The sequence below is a fragment of the Falco rusticolus genome, chromosome 1 (assembly GCF_015220075.1).
Source record: "Falco rusticolus isolate bFalRus1 chromosome 1, bFalRus1.pri, whole genome shotgun sequence".
Lineage (NCBI taxonomy): Eukaryota > Metazoa > Chordata > Aves > Falconiformes > Falconidae > Falco > Falco rusticolus.
In genome coordinates this window covers 64,201,883-64,224,439 of record NC_051187.1, presented here as the reverse complement: position 1 = coordinate 64,224,439, position 22,557 = coordinate 64,201,883, and the positions used below count along the sequence as shown (strand labels likewise).

The 22,557-nt window shown below is 36.9% G+C and overlaps 1 long non-coding RNA gene across 1 annotated transcript in view; it reads right to left on the bottom strand.

Annotated features, from left to right (window-relative positions):
• Positions 1 to 915: 915 nt before the first annotated feature.
• Positions 916 to 22,557, bottom strand: part of LOC119156644 — a 33,087-nt gene continuing 11,445 nt past the window's right edge. The window contains exons 2-3 of the long non-coding RNA XR_005107254.1: positions 13,986 to 13,988; positions 916 to 932 (exon numbers count right to left, since the gene is read on the bottom strand). This is a non-coding gene — a long non-coding RNA (uncharacterized LOC119156644). The remainder of the gene's footprint in view (positions 933 to 13,985; positions 13,989 to 22,557) is intronic.

Here is a 22,557-nt window from a genome sequence, read left to right as displayed (position 1 = left end):
CTACAGACTGGTGGACAAGAGGTAACAGTGGAGTTTACCAAGCCTATACCCAACTGCACCTTCACTAACAGAGCTAAGGAGGCATGACATTTTGCAGTAAGTGAATTTTCCAACGCCCTCTTAGGAACGTGTCAGGGCCCTGACCTCTCCCTTCCTGCCCAACCCCCAGGGTTTGGGGGCTTCTCTTTCAAGAAAAAACAAAAAGTCAGTTTGCATTCTGAGCTATAATTGGTTCCAAGTTTTTAATCATTCAAAGCATAGGAGTTCGAAAGAATAACCGTTTTAGGGAGAATGCAGGATTTTCCATTTTTGCATCATGATAAAGAAGAATAAATGCGTTTTGCAAGTGCATGAAGCATCTTGGATTCTCTCCTGTTATTCAGGTAGAGTTTTATTTTACAATTCTAGTCTTCAAACAATTTTTAAGAGAGCTGAATATGTATACATTTTCAAGCAGCACACAGAAGCCTTGGGATAGACAGGAAATTATCTACATAACTCTTGAGATGTGTTTCAGAGAAACATGACATTTCATTGTATTGTTTACAATCACAGAACTTACGTGACTCCTAGCATCTAGACTTTTGAGAAAGAATACAAACAAAAAGCCTAATAAATGAGAAAAAGAATGTAAACAAATCATGTTTTGCTGCTAAATAACAGCCTGACTCCACCAATATTGTGGGTAAATTGCTGAATTTCAGGCTAAAACAGATTGTGTCTAAATCTTTGTTTTCTTTTCCTAGCTACTGTTCTACAATTACACTCCAATGTAGAACATTTTAATCAAAATTTTATGATATTGTATAGGGATTCTAAAGATTTCAGGGAATATATTTTCTCTTACATAGCTCTCATTTCTACGTTCCTCTTCAAACCCATTGTTCTCCAATACTACAACATAAGTAGGCCAATTGTTTTGTATGTAAATACTGGAGTGACCAAACTGAAGACAAAAATGAGATCAACTACCTTAATACCATTTGTATTAAAGGAGAATTCTATTTCATAATACCACTGCTATGATAATAAAAATTTCTACAATTGAATTTTTTACCTCATGCTTATTTTCCCTTATTCTCAAGTTCTTCGTATTTTCCGTGTGTAATTAGTGTCTAATATTACAGTTCTACTTACCATTGAAAAAATTAAAACTTTCTTACAAAAAATTAAACAGTTAACTATATGATATTGGCGTTTGATGACTGTTATTTTTATTATGTTGGACTTCTTCATACTGAATAACTAGATCAACACAAAGATAGTGGGATTTTGACCTCCAGGCCCAACAGAAACTTTAATTCATTATTAGATTTCATAAACAAGACATAAAATTAGTAACTGACAATGCATGATCACACCAGTTCAGAGGAGCATGCATGTTACAACAGAAATGGAGGTCTGTACAGAAAAGTCAGAGCTAAAGACCAATTTGCTGCCTTCTGTGACTTCATTGGCATGCTTGTCTTACTCTAACATACATAAAAGAACAGATTCAAATCAAGGACAAGGCTAAAAGTCACAGTATGGGCTCAGAGAGCATGCCTGGGATTGATATCTCCCTTGTGAGCACTCCTATGCCCCAAGCAAAAGAAAATGTTCCTCCCAGCTGACTGAGAACTTTTCACAGAGAATTCACTGAGCACACCACTGAGCAGAATTTGATTGACATAATAGGGCTCCAGTACCAACCTTACTTCAAAACAGTAATGGTCTAGAAAGTACCCCAAACTTGGGCTGAGGTCCAGTTTGCTTTAATAAGGGAGTAACGTATCTATTCCAAGAGCTGTCTGGACATTGAGATTGTAATTTGACAAGTAACAATTGAAGTTCCCGAATTTATTTTTTATCAGTACTGAATTAGAGGTTCTTTATAGCTCCCGTACCCCTTCCAAGAATAATAAAAATTGAATTAATTTTCTATGTTAATCTGAACAATGAAGCTTACATCCCTCTCCAGTGAATGCTTAATGATCATTATTGCTTTAGCAAATGAAGCAGTGTCACGGGAAAATGATGAAAGGTTCTCATCCAGAACGTCCTAGTACAGGGGCTAAGGTATCATCTTACTAGGTGAACTGGGGACACTTGAGTCTCTTAAAGCAGGGTTTGGATTGGAAATGAATGTAAACATGTTTTGTGACAGCCTTACTTTTTAGGTACTGGGAAGAAACACTATGGATCCTGTTTATTTTCCAAGTGTCCCAAAATAGGAGACAGAACTTTTTCATTTAGCATATATTTTGTTTCTTTTACAGTGAAAAGGGGCGTGCGTTTGTTTGTTTGTTTAAATTATATGTCCGTGCAAATCTTGCTCATCTGATATGACAGAAGGAAAGGAAGCTAGCACTTTTTTTTGTTGAAAAGTTGAAAAACAGACAATTTGTAATCTCTGGCTTCTACTAGAGGAATAGAGCCACAAACTTGTGAAGTAACCCTACATAAGTCATTTGACTCCCCAGTTTCCATTTTGGCTACTGTAAAATAGGAATAAAATACAGTTCTGTCTCCCAAAAGAGTTATGAAGTGCTTTGGGATTTTCTCATGAAGGGAGCTATGTAAAAGCTGATTCATTTTTTCTGATTATTCTCGTGGAAGAAAATCTGTTATTGGAATGTTAGCAGAAAGCAAGCATTAAGAAGACACGGACATGGAGAACATTTTATTTAAAAACTAAGCTAATACTAGCAGATGATACACAGTTTGTTATGCAGTACAACACATTTCTGGTTTTACAATGTTTTCTGTACAAATTTATGGAAATCAGTGGAATGTGTTTGTGCCACACTGGTCCTTGCATAAAGATCCATTTTCCCCGGTTTACAACAATTCTCCACGGTAGTCAGAATTTAATTAACTGGAACTACTTTTTTTTGCTCATGTGAAAGGGTTCTTTTCCTATTCTTAGTTTAATACTAGTTTCTGATACTAAGTTTATTATCTTAACCTATATGAAGTACTATATTTTCACATGTATTCTATATGCACTAAAAACATCTCTGGTGTTTAAAAACTGCCCTTATAAAACAGTGACAATGTGTTTGCAGCAAGTGACTATATTTCCTTCCTTATCTTCCATAACACAAGCCTGCTTGCTTCTTTAAAAAAAAAAAAGAAATCAAAGATATTAATAGAGTTATATCACGCAATTCAGCACATATCTAGTACTGAATTAAGTATTGACTGAGTCTATGGTCCTGTAAAAGATTTGTATATTAATTTGAACACAAGGAAAATATACCATGAAGGATAAATATTTATAAAAATATATATTTAATGAAAAAGAAGAATAGGTAGTGCTTAAGTGGGTTTTACTATCATTTTTAAAAACCTTTAAGCACATATATTTATAAAACTAGGCAATGCCCCCTTAAATCATGTGCTAGTCACCTGATACCACGTTATTTTGGAAGCTTTTCCACTAAGGAAAATACGTTCTAAATAAGAAATAAGTAAGTGTTTTGCCTTTAAATGAGCAATTCATTTCCCATGTATAAACCTGCAGTTTTTTATAATGACAAAGATTCATATTAAATTTTTCAAAGCAAAAAAGAATTTAACACTTATATTTGTAGTCTGATATCTTAGATGATTACTACAATTCAGTATGCTTGGAAAAGTTTTCCTTCTCAGGTGCTAAAAAACTGAAATTGACTTATGCCTTTAATGAGAAAGCTTACTTCTAAATGGAATACAGTTTGTTTTCCCCAAACATAATGTAACTTCTAAAGTGATGGATAGGCTTTCAGTATTCAAACTGATTACTTAATTTAGCAGAAAACTATAAGTTTAATGAGACACTGAACAACAATGCTAAGAAAAACTTCTGATTTTCTTCTACTATATGATAAATGTTCTCTAAACACAACATAAACAGAACATTCTCCTTTAGATCTGCATTGAAGATCAGTTTTGCTGTACTATGAATGCATTTAGCAATTTTGTATTTGCTGGACAAATGGAACCATGCCACCAGTGGTAATTTAGTCCTTTATCCAAGTACTATGTAAAAGAGATCACAAAGAATAATGAAGAACTAACCTTTTTTTACTGATTTTATTATTCATCAGGATTTAAAAGAGTAAAAAAAAAACAAACCACTTTCTTTATAAAGAAATATTTTTGGTTAGATTTTCTGAGGGCTAAACTTCCTTCAGCTAGGTATGTGGTGAGAGAACCTGTTTCAAATCTAGCTGGAGTGCTTAAAAATGTTACTGCTCCCAGAAATTAGCCACTTTTAGAGGCTCCACTCCACAGAGCTCAGGTTGTGCAGTAGAAAACGTTTTTTTCTTGATTGCCTTCCATGCAAAATCAGTCACATTAGTGCAGACTGTTGTTTTAAGGTAATTGGCCTGCCTTTGTACCAAAACAAATCAGAAATATTCACCTGTTCTGATCTGCAAGCGTTAACTTACCAAATGGGGGGAAAGCAAGAAAGAGAATTGTGCCATTTGTTTTACCACTAAGCACAGATGAAAAAAGGAGAGTCTGGACCTGAGAACTATTGGTTCTCCTAATGGAGCATAAAGAGTTGCTGGTGATAAACACAGCTCTGTTTCTGGACATGATCTTGTTTATTCCCTGATCCTTGTCATTCTGCATTTTTTAAAGGTTGAGTTTGAGTTTTGCAACTGCTTGGAAAAAAAAGTTTCCTACTTAATTCGCACAGAAATTTTCTTAACAGGAATTCTGACCTTTTCTATATGCGGTACCTAGTAAACAGTCAAAATGACAAAAGCACAGAAAAAAAAAAAAAAAAAAAAACCCAAACAAAAAACCCAAAACCAACCAAACAAAAAAGTATAGTTCATAAAACACAGGAAAGGGGCCAAATTCATAGCAAACTTTTTTTGGTATTACTAATTTGCCCCTTTTCCCCTTTTCTCCATCTGATATGCTCCTGCAACCATATGGGACTCTGCAGCTATCAATGTGGTTAAACCTAGTCAGTACTCCTTCTCAAGGGGAGTTCTGACCTCTCTTTGTACTTCTTAGCCTGCCAGCAATGGTGGTGCCTAACAGAAACTTAAGATTAATTGCCTGCCTTACATACTGGGAATGTCTGTCACCTTTTCGTCCCCAAGAATAAATACATCTCTCTTTGTTTTGTTTGGTGGTTTGTTTGGGTTTTATTTTTTCTTGGCAATGAACTCTTCACAAGCTACTGTTTAAGTTGTTCCATATTCTTATCTGAACACATTTTTTATGACAGTACTATTTTAACATCTCACTTGCAGCAGCCTTTATTCTTCTGTTGTTTTATAACTCTTTCTGAAGTAAAGTTCTCCCCAGTTTTCACGTTTAGCACAGACCAGGTGTCAGCCTTGCCAGACTCATCAGAAGTACCTGATTATTCTCTCAGCGAGCTCAAGGTTAAGTATCTTGACCTCAGAGTTTGGAGTTCTGAATTGCACTATATCTCATCCACCTCTAAGTCAAAGATAAGAATTTGAACCCCCTTGTGGAAGATGAAGATGGAAGATCATTGTTTAAATTCAGAAAGATTTGTATTCTCTTGTCTTACTCAGATCAATTTGATCTCTAGCTGCTGCAATTTCTAGCAGCTTTTGTAACAGCTTGTCTCTTCTTTCCGTTCAGCTCTTACCTAGAAAAGCTTCCAACTAAAGTGTTGTGAAAAGTAAATAGATTTCATCACACAGAGCAGAAGAAAACAGTGATAACAAATAGGAGATGCAAAATATGTGATGCATTTGACTTTCAACTTAAAAGAATTCTTATGGAAGTAATTTTATAGGATTCAACCAGCTCTAAGTTAATTCCCTTAAAAAAAACATTGAAAAACAATCAACAGTATGAAAATGTCTTCACCACAGCAGGTAATAAGAATGGGAATAGTGTTTTGGTTAACTTTTAAACCACCAATTTATGGGAATTATATCTTCAGTCTTGCCTATGGCTCTTTATTATAAACACTTTTGGTGCAATCATGCAGGCAAAATTTCAGCCATACTAGAAAAACATTTTGTGAAAGCCTATGGTTTAGTTTGATTTCACAGCTTAAGTCTATAAATAATCAATGTTCATCTTGAAAACCAGATGTTAGTGTCTGAGGAATTCTGTTTGGGTATGAACCGTTGCAAGGCAAAGTATCAAGATAAAAGTGCAATTTGTCCATGTCCTTGCTCTGAGTGTCTTCATCTATGTAAATATGAAAGCAAAGCTTCACAGGGAAGAATTCTATAAAACCTGTTTTCCTTTAAAGTTCCATTGGTTTTTTAGGCTTTTCATTTTATAAATAATGAAATTTTTCTTATTATTTTCCAACATTCCTTCCCAAAATCCTATATAAATTTTAAAATTACATGATTTCCCAAAGTAGCTGGTAGTTCAGAGGATAAAATGTGTATTTCAGAATTAAAGATAATATTATTCTTTCTAGATTTCCTCTCACCACTTAAAATTTACATGCTGTATTTCTCTTCACTAGGGATAGGTGAATATCAGAAAATATTTTCCATCTCTATTTTTTGGAACATGTGTATGACTTTCTATTTGCTATTTTTTCCATATAAATTTAATTCTGAGGCATATTCAGGTGATAAAAGAAATCTAAAATTAGTCCTCACAAAAGATCAGTTGCAATGTGACATGTTCGGACCATCATAAGAAACACATTCAAAATAGCCTTTTTAAAAATTTGCAGTATCAACTTTTAAAAGTGCATTCAGCCAAAAATGGAACAGAAATATTATCATATGGCTTATGTTTCCAAGAAAGCATATGGGAACAAGACAAAAATATGGTCTTCTTTTCCTCAGCTTCATAATTTTTCTTTAATATCTTCATTTTCTTAAAAATACCATCATCATTAAAACTTTTGTCTTCTTGGTTATTCTTAAAAGCACTAAAATGAGACATTTGAAAATATAAAGACTTGTGCTTTGAACTCTGACCTTCAGTCTTTAATTCACCTCTTTTTCCATTCTCTTTGTTTTAAGCTGGCAGCTTTTCAAGGGATGGTGCTTTATTTTAATAATGTAGTGCATGTTGCTACATTGCAGTGGAGAATACCTTGAATAGTATGAAGTCTTTAAGTCAAGCACTATGGAAATATTTGTAATACTGCATTAAAGGATGCAGCAACACATTCAACAAAGAACTGACAGCCTTAGAACCAGATCATGCAAAACGAAACTTCAGTTCATACTGGATGTCTTTCAAGTTTCTCTTCCTAAAATCTTTTACTGGTCCTTAATATTAAGTGTTTTATATTATGTACTGTATGTACTAATCTTTCAAAAACAGATTTTACAGAACAAAAATATGCACCAATAAACTGCTGCATTAAGCTGTGTAGAAAAACATGTTTTCCTTTAAAAGATCAGAATTAATCTTCAAAGGTCTACATTTGCTTTGCATCATCCTTCAGCTCATACTGGAAAGAGCACAATGCAGCCAAGTCTTTGGCTTCTTCTATTTCCAAAGTGATCTAATAACTGATGTCAAAATGCTCATTTGGCTACCACATGATGTCTGTCTTCTTGGGAACCTTCCAACCAGCTTCTCTGAGCTATTTCAGAGCAGTGATTATCACCTGTCCCGGTGATTTTGTGAAGGGACAAATGTCAAAGTTTCAGCCGAAAAAAATATCCACAGAAAAAAGTAGTAGGACACGCTATACCTTTTAATAACAGAAAACTGCAGATGTTTCACACACATTTTGTTTGCATTAAGAAAGGCATAAATATATATGCCTAATGGAATAAATAATATAATCGATAGATTAGTGAAGTAGGTTCTTGTGATGACATGATAGGATAGACTATACATTGCATATGTATACATATATTAATGTATTAATTATAGAATTGGCTTTTTCTGAATCTATATTATTGAAAGTGTGTTTATGAATATTTCTAAATACATACTTATATTTATGTATTAATAATCAGAAGGTATAAAGTTCATAGAATTGATGAAAGCAAAAATACAAACCAGGTTGACTGACAATGCCTCTTCTTATCAGATGTTACAACACTCCTCTGAAAGTTCAGGTCTCAAGATCACTCTCTCAGAACAATTTTCAGCAGTCTAAGGGTTACTTTTCAGATAATAAAAGGAAAATACTGATTTTAGATAAGAAAGACTAGTTCCAAGTGGCTATCGGTCCTTATAAAATGATCAGTACTGAAAAAGACAACATATATACATTTGAGACATAGCATAATAGCTATTGGCCTAACACTTCTTGTATTTTTCTCTTCTAATTTCTTTGCATCTTGGTTACGTCTACTTTGTGTCCAAAAGTTATAAATAAAGCCAATGGAAATTATTCCTATATGTGTGGCAAGCTAAAAATAGGCAAAGAATAAATTTACTGCAGATAACTGAACAAGAAAACACGAATGTAAGTTACTAGAGCTTTTCTGCAAAGTCAGAAAATAAATATTAACACCTTCCTATTCCAGGTATCAAAATTTTTGACAACGAGTAATTTAAATTTTCCATTGAATTTGCTGTTGATAGTCTGGGACTTTCTGCTTGTTAGGTACTTAATTTTTCCTTCTGTTGTTCAGAATAAGAAAGTGAGCTGAATAAAGAGCTCCAGTGCTCTGGAGTTTTGGAAACCATCTATGTTTTCATTAATGAAACTTGCAAGTTCATTGCTCCAGGCCCAAGGCAAAGGACTCCGTTCCAGTGGTCTTTTTTGCCATGTAGAGTTTAACAGGTCTGAAGAACTATGTCTCCAGCGGATATAAGGTTTGTTTAACTTTCTTGGGCATACGTGAAACTATCAACATGGAATGTTTATAAGCCCCAGGCCTGTAAGGATTAGACAAATATGAATTTTTTGCTTTTTGTCTGCTTCAAAAGCAATTAGGGGTTATGCATACCATTTTCACAAAGCACCTCATTCAGACCTAGGTTTAGGTGCTTAAGTCAAAGAGAGAGGGAAAATTTCCTGAGTATCCCTCTTCAGAGTTTTCTGTTGCCTGTTTAGCCTGAGGTGTTGTAAATCTTGTACCCAGATCTGTTGATGGAGTGTACCTGTCTCCTAGAGACATCTCGATTATGAATTACAGTTCTGGAAATAGGCACTATGCCGTAATTCTCAAATTTCTAGCTTGAGGATTTTGTTTATGATCCCCACCAAAACTAGATGCAATATTGCTGTTACAGTAGAAACAGGCTTTGGAAGCAGGACAAAGTTACTGTTTTGCTTAACTTAGATCTATGTGTGTCATTCTATATGGACATTTTTCCAGAACCTAGATTCCTCAGAATCCAGCTTGAAACAGAACTTCATCTGGAAGAAATTGGCATTACTGTTGATGTTAACTTCAAACGAATTTAGAGAAAGTGATTTGATTTAAAATTAGATGACACTTGACCCAACTCTCTCAAGATAATCTGCAAAAGATATTTTGAAAGATATTCAAAATGCCTTAAATAACCAGGAAAAGAAGTTACAAGTTCATTTACATAGACTCTTATAGGTCATCAATTGTTCAACATTTCCAATGATATTACTAAAACATTTTCATTACTAAATGGAAAAACAATCTGCAAAGCACCTGCTGACGTCTTCTAGAGGCAAGTAATAGCAAACTAAAATTCATATACTGTTGATAGAGTTGCTTCTAGCTAGTCTTTGTGAGATGACTACTTGGAAGTGCCTTTTCAAAAATGTTTTTTAACTCTGATACAAAAATACAATTTTATTTGTGTAGATTCAAAATCATCACCATAAAGCTAAGCATAAATCAAAATCATAGACTTCTGGAAAACACATTCTCAGGGAAAGTATTTCTATGGTTCTGTCCATTCTGACCTGCTAAAACTTAAGTGTAATGCCCAGAATATGTGCATTGCATTTCTAAATCAGGACCATGCAAACTATTTCTTCAGATTAGATATTAATTTTGATTATTTGCAGTTTTCCAATCACCTGAGAGTTCATCAACAAAATAATTGTTGTTATGAAAGAAAACAGATTTTTAGTTATTTAAAGATTTCCCATCCAATTGCAACAAAATAGCTGTGGAACACTTGATGTGTTCTACCAAAACTAGGAAATGCTTAGAAATTCATCTGGGTTTTAAATAATTCCTTACTTGGTACAACTGACAATGTCTTCTCACGTCTAAATCTCACAGTTTTCCAGCTCAGATTAAAAGCTGCTGTCAAATTCGCCCTCCAGTCATTTTGATTTCAACTTAACTTTTTATTTGTTTGTTTGCAATGTTCACATTCTTAGTAAGAAGGAAAACAAAGTGTAGAAAAGCAAGGCTGCCATCAAAATGTTATACAGCATGGATTTTTATTCTGGTTGCTGATTGCTCCTGGCGTACTGTATCCAAATCAAACAGTTACGAAATTATAATCTAAATATAAATATGTACAATACGAGAACCTCTTTGAAAAGAATCAAAGGAGTCCTCTTCAATGTTAGAAAACAGAAGATAACGAGATAACAAAACTCTCAGTCTTTTGCCTTCACAAATTAACTGAGGGGTTTTTTTCTGCAAAAAGAGACATGAGTAAAACAAAAATCTATGGAAATGTTTAAAAGCTCTTTCCTGAGGATTTTGAGTGAAAAGGCTTTGACTCACAGAGGGCTTTTTCAAAACACTGCACAGTCTCGTGAAGGAGGTCTCTGCGAGTAACATATTTCTTAGCCAAGTCTGTGTTCTTTTCTTTCCAGCCACATTCTCCTGAGACGACAATATTACTTGAAAAAAATCTCCAAATGCCAAGACACAGGGGGAATTCATATTTAAACAGTTGGAGGAGCTAGAGAAGATTGGTAGTGACAGTCTAGCCTCAAGAACAGGAAATAAGAAGAATAAGCCTGGGAATTCAACTTAAATATTATCAGAGATAACAGCTGATCTTCATCAAACAAAACTGTCTTGGAAGAAAAGGGTCCTTGCAATGTAAATTTGTGGGACTGATATTACACAAATTTAGCAAATGTCTAGATAGACTTCAGAAGAAATTCAGCTTTCTTTATCACATGTATCCTACTACCTTTTCCAGTAAGCAAACTGAATGTGGAAAGACACGGAAGAAACTCGTCCATATTGTGTTTGCATCTGTTGCTGCATCCACTCTTTAACAGATTTCTGTCTGTATGTTTGGTAGATTATGACATGATCAAAGTGATCTCAGCTATGCATTTGTTGTTTCTTGTGAAACCCACCTCAGCAGCCCCTACAGCTTTTGAAATTAATGCAGCAAAAAACTTCTTCTTGAAGATATATCCACATCCTGATTTTACTCTCTGCAGCTGTTTCCACCTGATATATCCTGTGCCACTAGAAGTAATCGAAAGTGGTGTATTCATAACTTGCAATGATATCTTTTGAATTGCCATGCAGCTTTCAAACAGAATCCAAAAACCATTAAGCTAATAGAGCAACAATATGATATTTATGCTATCCTGACATTTCTTTAGTTGCCCAGCTCTTGATCATTGATTAAATTTTTGTTTCAATTGGCTAAAAATAATAATGCAGAGATTTGACTTAGGAAACAAGCAGAAAAGGACAAGATTTATTATAGTTTTGGTCTGAAGGTTCCGTATGGCCCAAGCACTTTTCATACTGCCATTTTCAATGAGTTGCTCTGACAGAAAAGGTCACAGAGTTTTATGTTGGAAAATAAAGAATAAAATAGAAAAGGAGAAATATAATTGTTTTGGTTGAAAAGTTCAGCAAGGTCTAGACACGTTGGACAGTTGGGCACTGATTTTGTTTTACTGCAGGGTCAAACATTGCAATGACAGCAAAGTCGATTCAATACTACATGTGAATTCCATTTCCTGTGCCTTGCATGGGGAGCAATGTATCTTTCTATGAAGACTGTATATTTTCAATAGTCTTTCAAATAATTTGTCTACAACCACTTCTTAGAAGGCTGACATTGAAATCCATTTCCTTATCAAAATGTTTTCTTCTTCACAGTGTGTAAAGCTTCATGCTGGTTATTGTAGTCTTGCCATGGATTTTCCAAACAGTTGCAGAGAGGGGTAGAAGGGGTAAAAGGAAGGTCACATTTTGAAGAAAAATGGATAGCTGAAAGGTATAATAAGTAAAATAGATGACAGATAGTATTTTTGTAGATTGCAAGCTTTTTATTTTCAAGACATGTTGAACAGTGTCCATCACAGTAGACAATGATACCAAAAAAAGTTTTTAATTCAAAGAAAAAATGAAATACAAGATTTGTCAGTCTTGGACAGCTAGTCTTTCATTTAAATTGAAGCACAAGACTATTTTTTTCCCCTTGAACATAAAGTTTTCACTGCTATTTTTGAAAAACAAAAATAAGCATCATCATAGCTTTTTCATTATTATTCCAGAGTACTAAGGAGACTACTTTTTCCTTATATACTTACATTTTCATTCCAAATAAATGAAAGACATATCCACCTACAGAAATTCAGCATGAGTTGACCTTGGAGATGAGACCTAGGTGACTATGTTCACCAAATTTCTTCAGTGTATTAAAAAAGTTAGTGTTCTTTAAATGATCATACAATGGAAGCCTTCAGAGTTAAATAAAAAAGGTAAAACTTCAGTTCTAGTAAATTACTTATTCTAGAAAAGCTAAGTAACCTGTAACTTTAAGTGAAATTATCAGTTGTCTTAATACACTTTATGTGTGAGCAGTGCAACGTTCCCCACAGAAGCTTTACGTCTTTGGTATCTGAATTGCATTGTAGTATGTTTTCCTTTCTTTGATTAACTTACATAGAAGAATGCTTGTTGTTCCTGCATAAAAACAGGCATTTTGAAACTGGTAATGCATGCAGTTGAAATAACAATTCATCAAAGACCTTTTGCACTTGTTTCCATGGGGTTTGCTATGCCTGATACTATTGAAAAAAAAAAAACCAAACCATAATGTAAAAAAGCAATATTATCTATACTTAGATCAATTAAACCAAGTTGTTTGTTGTTGTTGGTGGTGGGTTTTTTTAATTGGTAGGAAGGAAAGATGCAAAGTGCTCATACAGGCTTAGGACAATCTTATGTTTTTCTTTAAGACTGTGTCCTGAAACAAAGGAAAGAAGTAAAGAAAGGAAGTTATTTCCTTACATAAAAAGGGACTGAAAAGATTGTTCCAAAACTCATTCAGCAGGAGTTCTTTTTTTTCCATAATTCAGGGATTGTAGTCCTAAATAAATTGAGGTATTGATAACATTTACTGCATGTAATACAAAATATTCACATCGTTACAATATTTTGACTGAGTTTCAGCTGCTGCATAAAGAATGAGAAACTTAAACTGTATTTTAGGTAATAGTTTTAAAACATAGTAAATAAAAGGGAGTGGACACAATTAAATACATGAAACTTATAGTCCTAGTTAATTAAGGAAACTAGGATGATTTATTTACTTAATCAAATTTGTACTACTTCATACTCATTTTAAAGAGTAAATCTAACAAAGATTAAAAAAAAAATTAATCAATATCTGAGTAGAAAGCAACATATATTAGAACATTTTCTTTTTTCATAAATAAAATCAAGACCATTTAATGAACATAGAAAATTGTTCTGATGAGGAAATATCACTAGAAAGAGGTATATGAGTTTATAGTTTGAAGATAACGTCCAAAAATAAAAATTTGAAATTTAACAAAGCTAATTACTTGCTGTGGGTAGGCTATATGTCAGATAAGATATCACTGAAGGCACTAAGAACTTTATTTTCCTAAACACCTTGCCAGACTTTATGTTTGGGCATGCCAAAATTGAAGAGCCAATTTGTGAAGCAGTTAATTAATCCACCTGAAAAAAAAAAAAATGGAAAAATCAGGCCTTTCAAACTTCAGAGAAAATACTTGAAAAGTAACCTCAGCAATATATAAATATAAAAAGTCAACAATATATACATGTGACTAGATATCTCACCAGGGAAATTTGTGCCAGGGTTGGAAAAACAAATACTGGTGTTCTTGGAGTGGCGTGGCCACACAACCTTCCTGACTGCACACAAACCGCATTGGGCTTCACAATCTATTGCATCGATGCCCCTTCCAAGTATTGAAAACAACATATCCCTCTCTACAAAATCTTGCTAGTGAGGGTCTGGGAAAACAATGAAAATTAGTCAGCTTCAAAACACTTTACCTATCACTATAATCCCTTTCCCAGTATTTGTGCAGTTCACTGATGTACTGCCTCTCTTAGCAGGTGGGGTCCAAGAACAGAAGCAGCTACCAAATGGAAGTGGATGCCAGCAGCAGTCACAGTTTTCCTCCTAACAGAAAGGAGCCTGACCGGCCTCACTGCCCAAATATTAGCATCTGGAAAAGCTGTTCTGCCAGTTAAGTAAACCAACACAAGCTGTGCACAGAGCAGGGACTGCTGCTGTGAAACCTGGAGGACTCTTCCACTCACATTAAGCCACCATTTCACCGCTGTTATCAGTGACACCCTAGGGAACTATTTTGCTTATTCCCGAAGTCAGCTTTGCTATTTGGACACAAATGTATAAGGAATATCTAACATTGCTACTGCAGGAACAACCACACTGTTCTTCACCTTTAAATTCTAGAGGTTGTAACAGATGTTTAAAGTGGTGTACTTCTATTAAAAATACAATAAATATACAGAAGTGTGGAGAAAGATTGATAACATAGTGGCTTAGTGAGCTGGATTAACCTGAGGGCTCAAATCCAGGTGCCAATCACTTTGATTTACAGTGCAGGGAAGGCTACTCAGCATGAAGTTGCTCCATGGAAGCCTGTTTTCTGGTGCTTTTGCCATAAACTACTTAATTTCCAGTCTGGAGACTGGAAACTGGCTGGTTCTAACACTGGGAGTTGATTAGGCTATAAAACTGAAATCGTGCTTACTAGGTGATTCGAATTACTGACTAAGAAAGTCCCTTCTTCCAATCATCTGGTGCAAGGGTTTGTCCACATTCTTCTCTTCTTTTCAGGGACTCCCATTTCTCATATTACCCAAGAGAATTTATGCCTCTTGCTGTTTCTACTTCTGTACCTTGTACTCAGGATGGTATAATTCTACCAGTTATGCAACTCACCAAAATGATAGAACTGTCTGGACGATACCACGCAGCTGTAAAGTGCTGTGAGCATTTGTCACCATGACGTTTTCTCCATAGCTGCACAGAGTGAATTAATTGGTGATGAAAAATAGCTAAAGACTGCAGTGAAGTTCTTTGGCTAAAACTACCAGTTTGATCATGATAGAAGATACAGGATAAATCTGCAAACTCAATTACACTTGGAATATGAGATTCTCCATAATCAGTAACAGCTATACTGTATTCAAGCAGACTATATAAATCATGAAACCCTGCAGAAATTAATACACAACTTGGAAAAGAAAATTCCTATATGAGGTGGCAACTTCATATTGAAACTGAAACCTTTTGAAGGGATATTGTTTTTTCCCCTCCTCCTGTACCCATGTAGTGTTTTTCATTGTCATCACCAAGTAGTGTAAAATTCTGGTTTGGATTTTTTAATTATTTTGAAAAGAATGCTAAAAATATGCATTAGCATATTAATGTTAATGCACCAATATATATTATGCTACACGTCGCATATTTTAGATATAATTATTAGTAGTATCATCAAATCTTTTAGGTTGGAAAAGACATTTGAGATCATCAAGTCCAACAGTTAACCTAGCACTGCCAAGTCTGTCACTAAACCATGTCCCTAACTGCCACATCTACATGTCTTTTAAATACCTCCAGGGATGGTGACTCAACCACTTCCCTGGGCAGCCTGTTGCAGTGCTTGACCACCCTTCCAGTGAAAAAAATTTTCCTAATATCCAATGTAAACCTCTCTTGGCACAACTTGAGGCTATTTCCTCTTTTCCTATCACATGTTACTTGGAGAAGAAACTGACACCCACCTTGATACAAACTCCTTTCAGGTAATTATAGAGACAACAAGGTCTTCTCTAAGCCTCCGTTTTTCCAGGCTAAACAATGCTGGCTCTCTCAGCTGCTCCTCATAAGACTTGTGCTCTATTTCAGATACAAGCCAGGATGCTGTTGGCCTTCTTGGCCACCTGGGCACACTGCTGGCTCAAGTTCAGCTGGCTGTTTACCAGCACCCCCAGGTCTCCACCAGGCAGCTTTCCAGCCACTCTTTCCCAAGCTCGTAGCATTGCATGGGGTTGTAGTGACCCAAGTGTAGGACCCAGCACTGAGCTTGGTTGAACATACAATTGGCCTCGGCCCATCACTCCAACCTTTCCAGATCCCTGTGCAGAGCCTTCCTGCCCTCCAGCAGATCAACACTCCCCCACAACTTGGTGTTGCCTGTAAACTTACTGAGGGTGCCCTTGATCCCTTTGTCCAGATCATTAATACAGATATTAAACAGGACTGGCCCCAGTACTCAGCCTTGGGGAACACCACTTGTGACCAGTCACCAGCTGGATGTAACTCCATTTTACTACCAGTCTTTGGGCTTGGCCATCCAGCCAGCTTTTAACCCATCATCAATTGCGTGTGTCCAAGTCCTGAGCAGCCAGTTTCTCCAGGAGGATGCTGTGGGAGATGGTGTCAAAGGCTTTACTAAGGTCCAGGTAGACAACATCCACAGCCTTTCCCTCATCCACTAGGCAGGGTCATCTTGTCATAGGAGATCAGGTTAGTCAAGCAGGACCTGCCTTTCATAAACTCATGCTGACTAGAACTGATCCCTTAGTTGTCCTGTCCATGCTGTGTGGTGGCACTCATGATGACCTGCTCCATAACCTTCCCTGCACCGAGGTCAGACTGACAGCCCTATAGTTCCCTGGGTCCTCCTTCTGGCCCTTCCTGTGGGTGGGCATCACATTTGCTAACTTAAGTCAACTGGGACCTCCCCAGTTAGCCAGGACTGTTTATCAATGATGGAAAGTGGCTCAGTGAGCCCTTCTGCCAGCTCCCTCAGTACACTCGGGTGGATCCTATCCAATCCCATAGACCTGTATGTGTTTAAGTGATGCAGCAGGTCATTAACCCATTCCCCTTGGATTATGTGGGCTCCATTCTGCTTCCCATTCCTGGCTTCCAGCTCAGGGGACTGGCTACCCTGAAAACAACCGGTCTCACTATTAATGAAGGCATTAAGTACCCGACCCTTTTCCCCATCCTTTGTTACTATGTTCCCACCTGAATCCAATAAAGCATGGACATTCTCCTCAGACCTGCATTTGTTGCTAATGTATTTATAGAAACATTTTTATTGTCTTTTATGGTAGTAGCCAGATAAAGTTCTAGCTGAGCTTTGGCCTTTCTGATTTTCTCCCTGCATAACCTCAAGTCATCCTTGTAACCCTTCAGAGTTGCCTGCCCCTTCTTCCAAAGGTGGTAAACTCTCCTTTCTTCCTGAGTTCCAGTTGAAGCTCTTTGTTTCAGAGAGGCTGGTCTTCTTTGCCACCAGCTTGTGTTTTGGCAAGTGGGGATGATTTGCTCCTGTACTTTTAATATTTCCTTCCCAAAGTATGTCCAGCCTCTCCAGACTCTTCTTTGCCCTTCAGGACTGCCTCCCAAGGGACTCTGTCAATCAGGCTCCTAAACAGGCCAAAGCCTGCCCTCCAGAAGACTAAGGTAGCAGTTCTGCTGACCCCCCTCCTTACTTCTCCAAGAATCAAAGCTGTCATTTTGTGATTGCTAAGCCCAAGACAGCCTCCAACCAGCATGTCACCAACAAATCCTTCTCTGTCCACAAAAAACAGTCCAGCAGAGTGCCTTCTCTAGCTGGCTTACTCACCAGCTGTGTCAGGAAGATATCTTCCACACACTCCAGGAACCTCCTAGACTCTTTCCTCTCTGCTGTACTGTATTTCCAGTGAACATCCAGTAGGTTGAAGTCCCCCATGAGAACAAGGGCTAGCAATTGTGAGACTTCTCTCAGCTGTTTATAGAATATTTCATCTGCTTCTTCATCCCGGTTTGGTGGTCTATAACAGACTCCCGTGATGATATCTGCCTTGTTGGCTTTTGCCCTGATTCTTATGTGTAAACACTTGACCCTATCATCACCGTCATTAAGCTCTGGACAATCAAAACTCTCCCTAACATCCAGAGCTATTCCCACAACCTCTCCTTCCTTGCCTATTCCTTCTGAAGAGTTTATAACCATCCATTGTAGCACTCAAGTTGTGTGAGTCATCCCACCATGTTTCCCGACGGCAACTATACCATCCTTTTCCTGCTGCACAATGGCTTCCAGTTCTTCCTGTTTATTGCTCATACTGTGTGCATTGCTGTAGATGCACTTCAGTTGGGCTATTGATCTCACCAGTGTTTTGAGGGGAAAACCCCTAATTCCTATGTGACCATTCTCTGGTGCTTCCATGATTTCTAACATATCAACAATGCTTGCAACTTTGCTGTCACAAGGAACTCCATCCTCTACCTCCACTGAGACAGCAGTCCAAAGGAATTTGCAAGTACACTGTCCCTCAAAGATGGGACATGTGTCCCTCCTTTGCATGACACCTCCAGGCTTATATCTAGCAAGCCTAGTTTTATTCCTTTCACCCTTTACAGCTAGTTTAAAGTTCTTTCAATGAGCCCTGCCAACTCCGGTGCAAAGATCCTTTTCCCCCTTTGAGACAGGTATACTTTGTGTCTAGCAGGCCCGGTGTTGTGTAAACTGACCCATGATCAAAAACGCCAAAATTTTGCCACTGACACCAGGCTTGGACCCAGGTGTTGATCTGCTGGCTCATCCTGGTTCTTCCCTCACCACTCCCTGCAACTGGAAGGACAGAGAACACTGCTTGTGCTCCTGATCCCTTAACCAGTTGTCCCAAGGCCCTGAAGTTTCTCTTGATTGCCTTTGGACTTCTTGTTGCCTACCTGAAAAATCAACAATAGATAAAAATCTGAGGGCCATACCAGGGTAGGAAGCTTTCTTTTCACATCTTTAATCCAGGCTCCAGGGAGGCAGCAGAGTTCCCTGAGAGGGTCTGGTCTGCTTATTGGGCCTTCCGTTCCCTTCAGACAAGATTATTCTATCACAATGACCCATCTCCTTTTCCTTATGGAAGCAGTTTAGACACAGGCATGGGCCAATTTAACCTCAACAAAACCTCCAAGCTTAGATGAATTATCGTCCTCATCATTGTTCAGTTCCACTTGCAGAGCCTCATACCTGTTATACACGGGGACCCGGGAAGGTGAGGCAGTAACAAAAGAGATTCACCTGCTTCGTCATGCAGGAAATTGTCACCATTGTTCCCTGTCCCTCAAGTCACTGTATTCAGCCGGGCAGAGAGAGGATAGGGAATCCTCCATATCATGTGTCCTGCCTGCCTGTTGGATTTATCTCAGGGAAAGTGAAATGTGATTCCAATAGTCTAATGCTTTCTCTCTTGCAGTCCCTGATAATCTTCAACCCACTCACCTCCTCCTGGAGCTCTGTCACTAAGCGGGAGGAGTTCCTCCACCTCTCACAGGAGTGCTCACTGCTGCCGTCCTGTCCCTCCACACAGCCTGCAGCCTGGCACCTGGATAGCAGCCACCCAAGCTCTCTTTGGGCAGCTCTCCAGGCTCCCCTGAGGTTCCCCTGGCCTGAGAACTCCTCCGAAGTTATCAACTGTATACACACACACATACACCCCCATACACCCCCACCCCACACACTCCCATCCCTACACCTCCACCCAGAATTTTTAAGCTCTGGTTGAAATTCAAAAATAAATCAGGATGTTCAGAACTAAAATTTCAAGAACATCCTTACATCATTTTAATCTGTTTGGGTTTTTTGTAAAGCTGTGATTGAGATATTTCAGAATGCAGTGTAATCTGACAGATTTTATATGCTGCTACACTACCTTTAACAGACAAACTATTTCATTTCAAGACAGACCAAAAGCATTCTTGCTACAGTTGTCTTAAATTAGTGTTGATTTAGGAGAGTTATTCCCATCCTTCCATTCAATCTTGCTTTTTCAAGATAAGATCACTCTATGTAGGAATGGAAAGATGGAAAAGATCACTCTATGTAGGAATGGAAAGATGGAACAGATAGAAATAACTGTTCAATCAACTTTAAACTTCTGATTCATATTGACAATAGGAAGGAAATATCTTTTTTTTAAAAGAAAAAATTGTGATTCCATACATATTTATGTAGAGGACTAGGTGGCTCACTGGATTAATGCACAACTTTCTTCTTTCATTTGCTTTCTACCATATCTCACGAGATTGGAGACCAACCTTTTTCAAATAAAAGATGGTTTCTAAAGAAAATTAGCTTAATATTGTCAACTAGGTTCTCCCTGAATATTTTTGGGTATTTCTAGTCACCCACATTGAATACACAGTCTTACAAAACTACATTTACAGTATATATGTGCATAGACGTATAGTCATATATCTATCCACAGACATACACATATATACATACAGTCCATATCTGTATGTTCAACTAGCAATTTTAATTACACATGAGGGTTAAAACAAACTATTAAGACTTACACTTTCACTTCAGAAACAAACACTGGGGAAATAAATACCAGAGCCATTCTACATCTGGACCCAGAATATGCAGTATCTGCTTCATTAATATCTACTCTTTTTCCATTTTCCTCTATAGTATTCTGATTTTTTAATAGTCTTTAAATGTTTCCTACTTGAAAAGCTCAGGATCAGTATCATGAATTATTTTCTTTCTAGTTTCCTAATTCAACCTACAATGAAAGCATATAATTCATACACATTTATATAAGAAAGTTCTGAAACTGTGCATAAAATTTTAATGGAAGTTAAACAAAGTAAATATAGGATACATTCACAGAATACTTTTAGTTTTCAAATTGCCATACATATGGAACACAGATCTGAAAAGGCAACTAAAGTTAATGAGAATCTGTATGTTGACTCAAAGACTTTGGCTCAGACTGAACTTGACTGAGTCTATTGCTTATTTCCAGCTGCTTAACTATAGTGGCCAACAGCTAACTTTAGGCAGATATTTTGAATACATTTCTGTTATTATTTTTCCATGTAAGCAATATGAACTTTTGCTACAGGGATGCAAGTCAGTAATAAAGTAAGGGGCAGATGGTCAATACAGTGAAAAAGAGGAGAATTAGTAGTCTCTGTAAAGAAGAAGCTGTTTATCAAACAGCTGTGTGATCTGAATGTCAAAATTATGATACGATCTATTTGGTACACTGAAATATGCCATAAAGTAAGCAAACAAGGACATTACAATGAAATTATGCAGAAACATTTTTGTGGTTTGCTGCTTTAAAACTCAGATTAATTTTGCTTGGTGAAACTCAATAGTCATTTTTAAGAGTGTTTATAAGGTTTTAAACATTTGCAGGGCTCTGAAGCACAAGTACATAGTAATATATTAGACGATCTAGTGTATCTATCCATGTATATTAAGCCTGAACAAAATGGAGTCTAACAATGTAGTTAAAGCCCCTTTCACGCTGATATTACTTCTCATTTACTGCCTGGCAATTCACTCATGCTTCCTACACAGTACATCTGTGGGTCAGGAAAGAGCATGTATCTTTGTGAACAATTATTGCTTAACCTTTCTTCTTCCATTCGTTTTTATGAAAAGCCTTGATATATCTGATGTTTGCAGTGGCTGAGGGGTTCATCTTCATTTCTTCAAGGGGTAAGAGCACTACATGGTGGTCAAAGAAAAACTACTGCAGGATAACTAGAGTGGGGATTTTAAACACAGAAATTCTTCTATGTTGTATAACAGTGTTACGGTATTGTTGGTGCTGTCATAGTTGGGGCATTTAAGGAAGTTTGAATTGCCAAGAAAGGTGGTATCTGTTATAAGACGAGTTTTTGTAAAGAAAATGTCTGCTTCTAGAGCAACCGAAAAAGGACTTGTGTGAGGAGATGGGGTCAAAGGTTGCTTTTCCTGCATGTTTTTTTGTTTTTCTTTTTCCTAACTGTACCACTTATTCTGATCAGTTATTACCTCTCCCTTCAATCTTTGCACTTCTGAATTTATGGTGGCCACACACATGGGCATCCTGATTCCCCAGTGGTAACACCTCTGTGTGTGTCAGGTTAATCAAAGTGGATTAACCTAACAGTACAAAAGCACTGGGTACAGGTGGCATGGGACATTTAATGAGTCCAGTCATGGAAAAAAGCAACTGCTATAGGTAAAGGTGTTCAACAATATCTGTACCGCTAATTTTCTGTTAAGTAAGCAATTCATAGCATCTACCTATTTTGGTCACCGGGGAATGACTGAAAGCATAGGCTCAACTCAACCAGTGGATTCACGATTCAGGAGGACTTGCTTAGTTTCTTGGTTTGTAAACCACCTTGCCATTTTGCAGAATAGGCTATTACAAGGCAGTCTAAATTTCAATAGAGAAAACTGGAATAATGAATTTTTAGATAGACAGTTATAAACTTGTGTTCATAAATACAGATTTTACTGCACATAACGTGGTGATTGTCATGTTACAAACAGAACTGTTTGCATTTAGTACTGAACCAAGAAAAAACACGTTATCTTAAATACCAAAATAAACCTTCTCTCTCATACTGCTCATTTAAAGCTTCTATCTAAACTTTCTCTTCTGACTAGCTTTCTACTACAAAATTAAA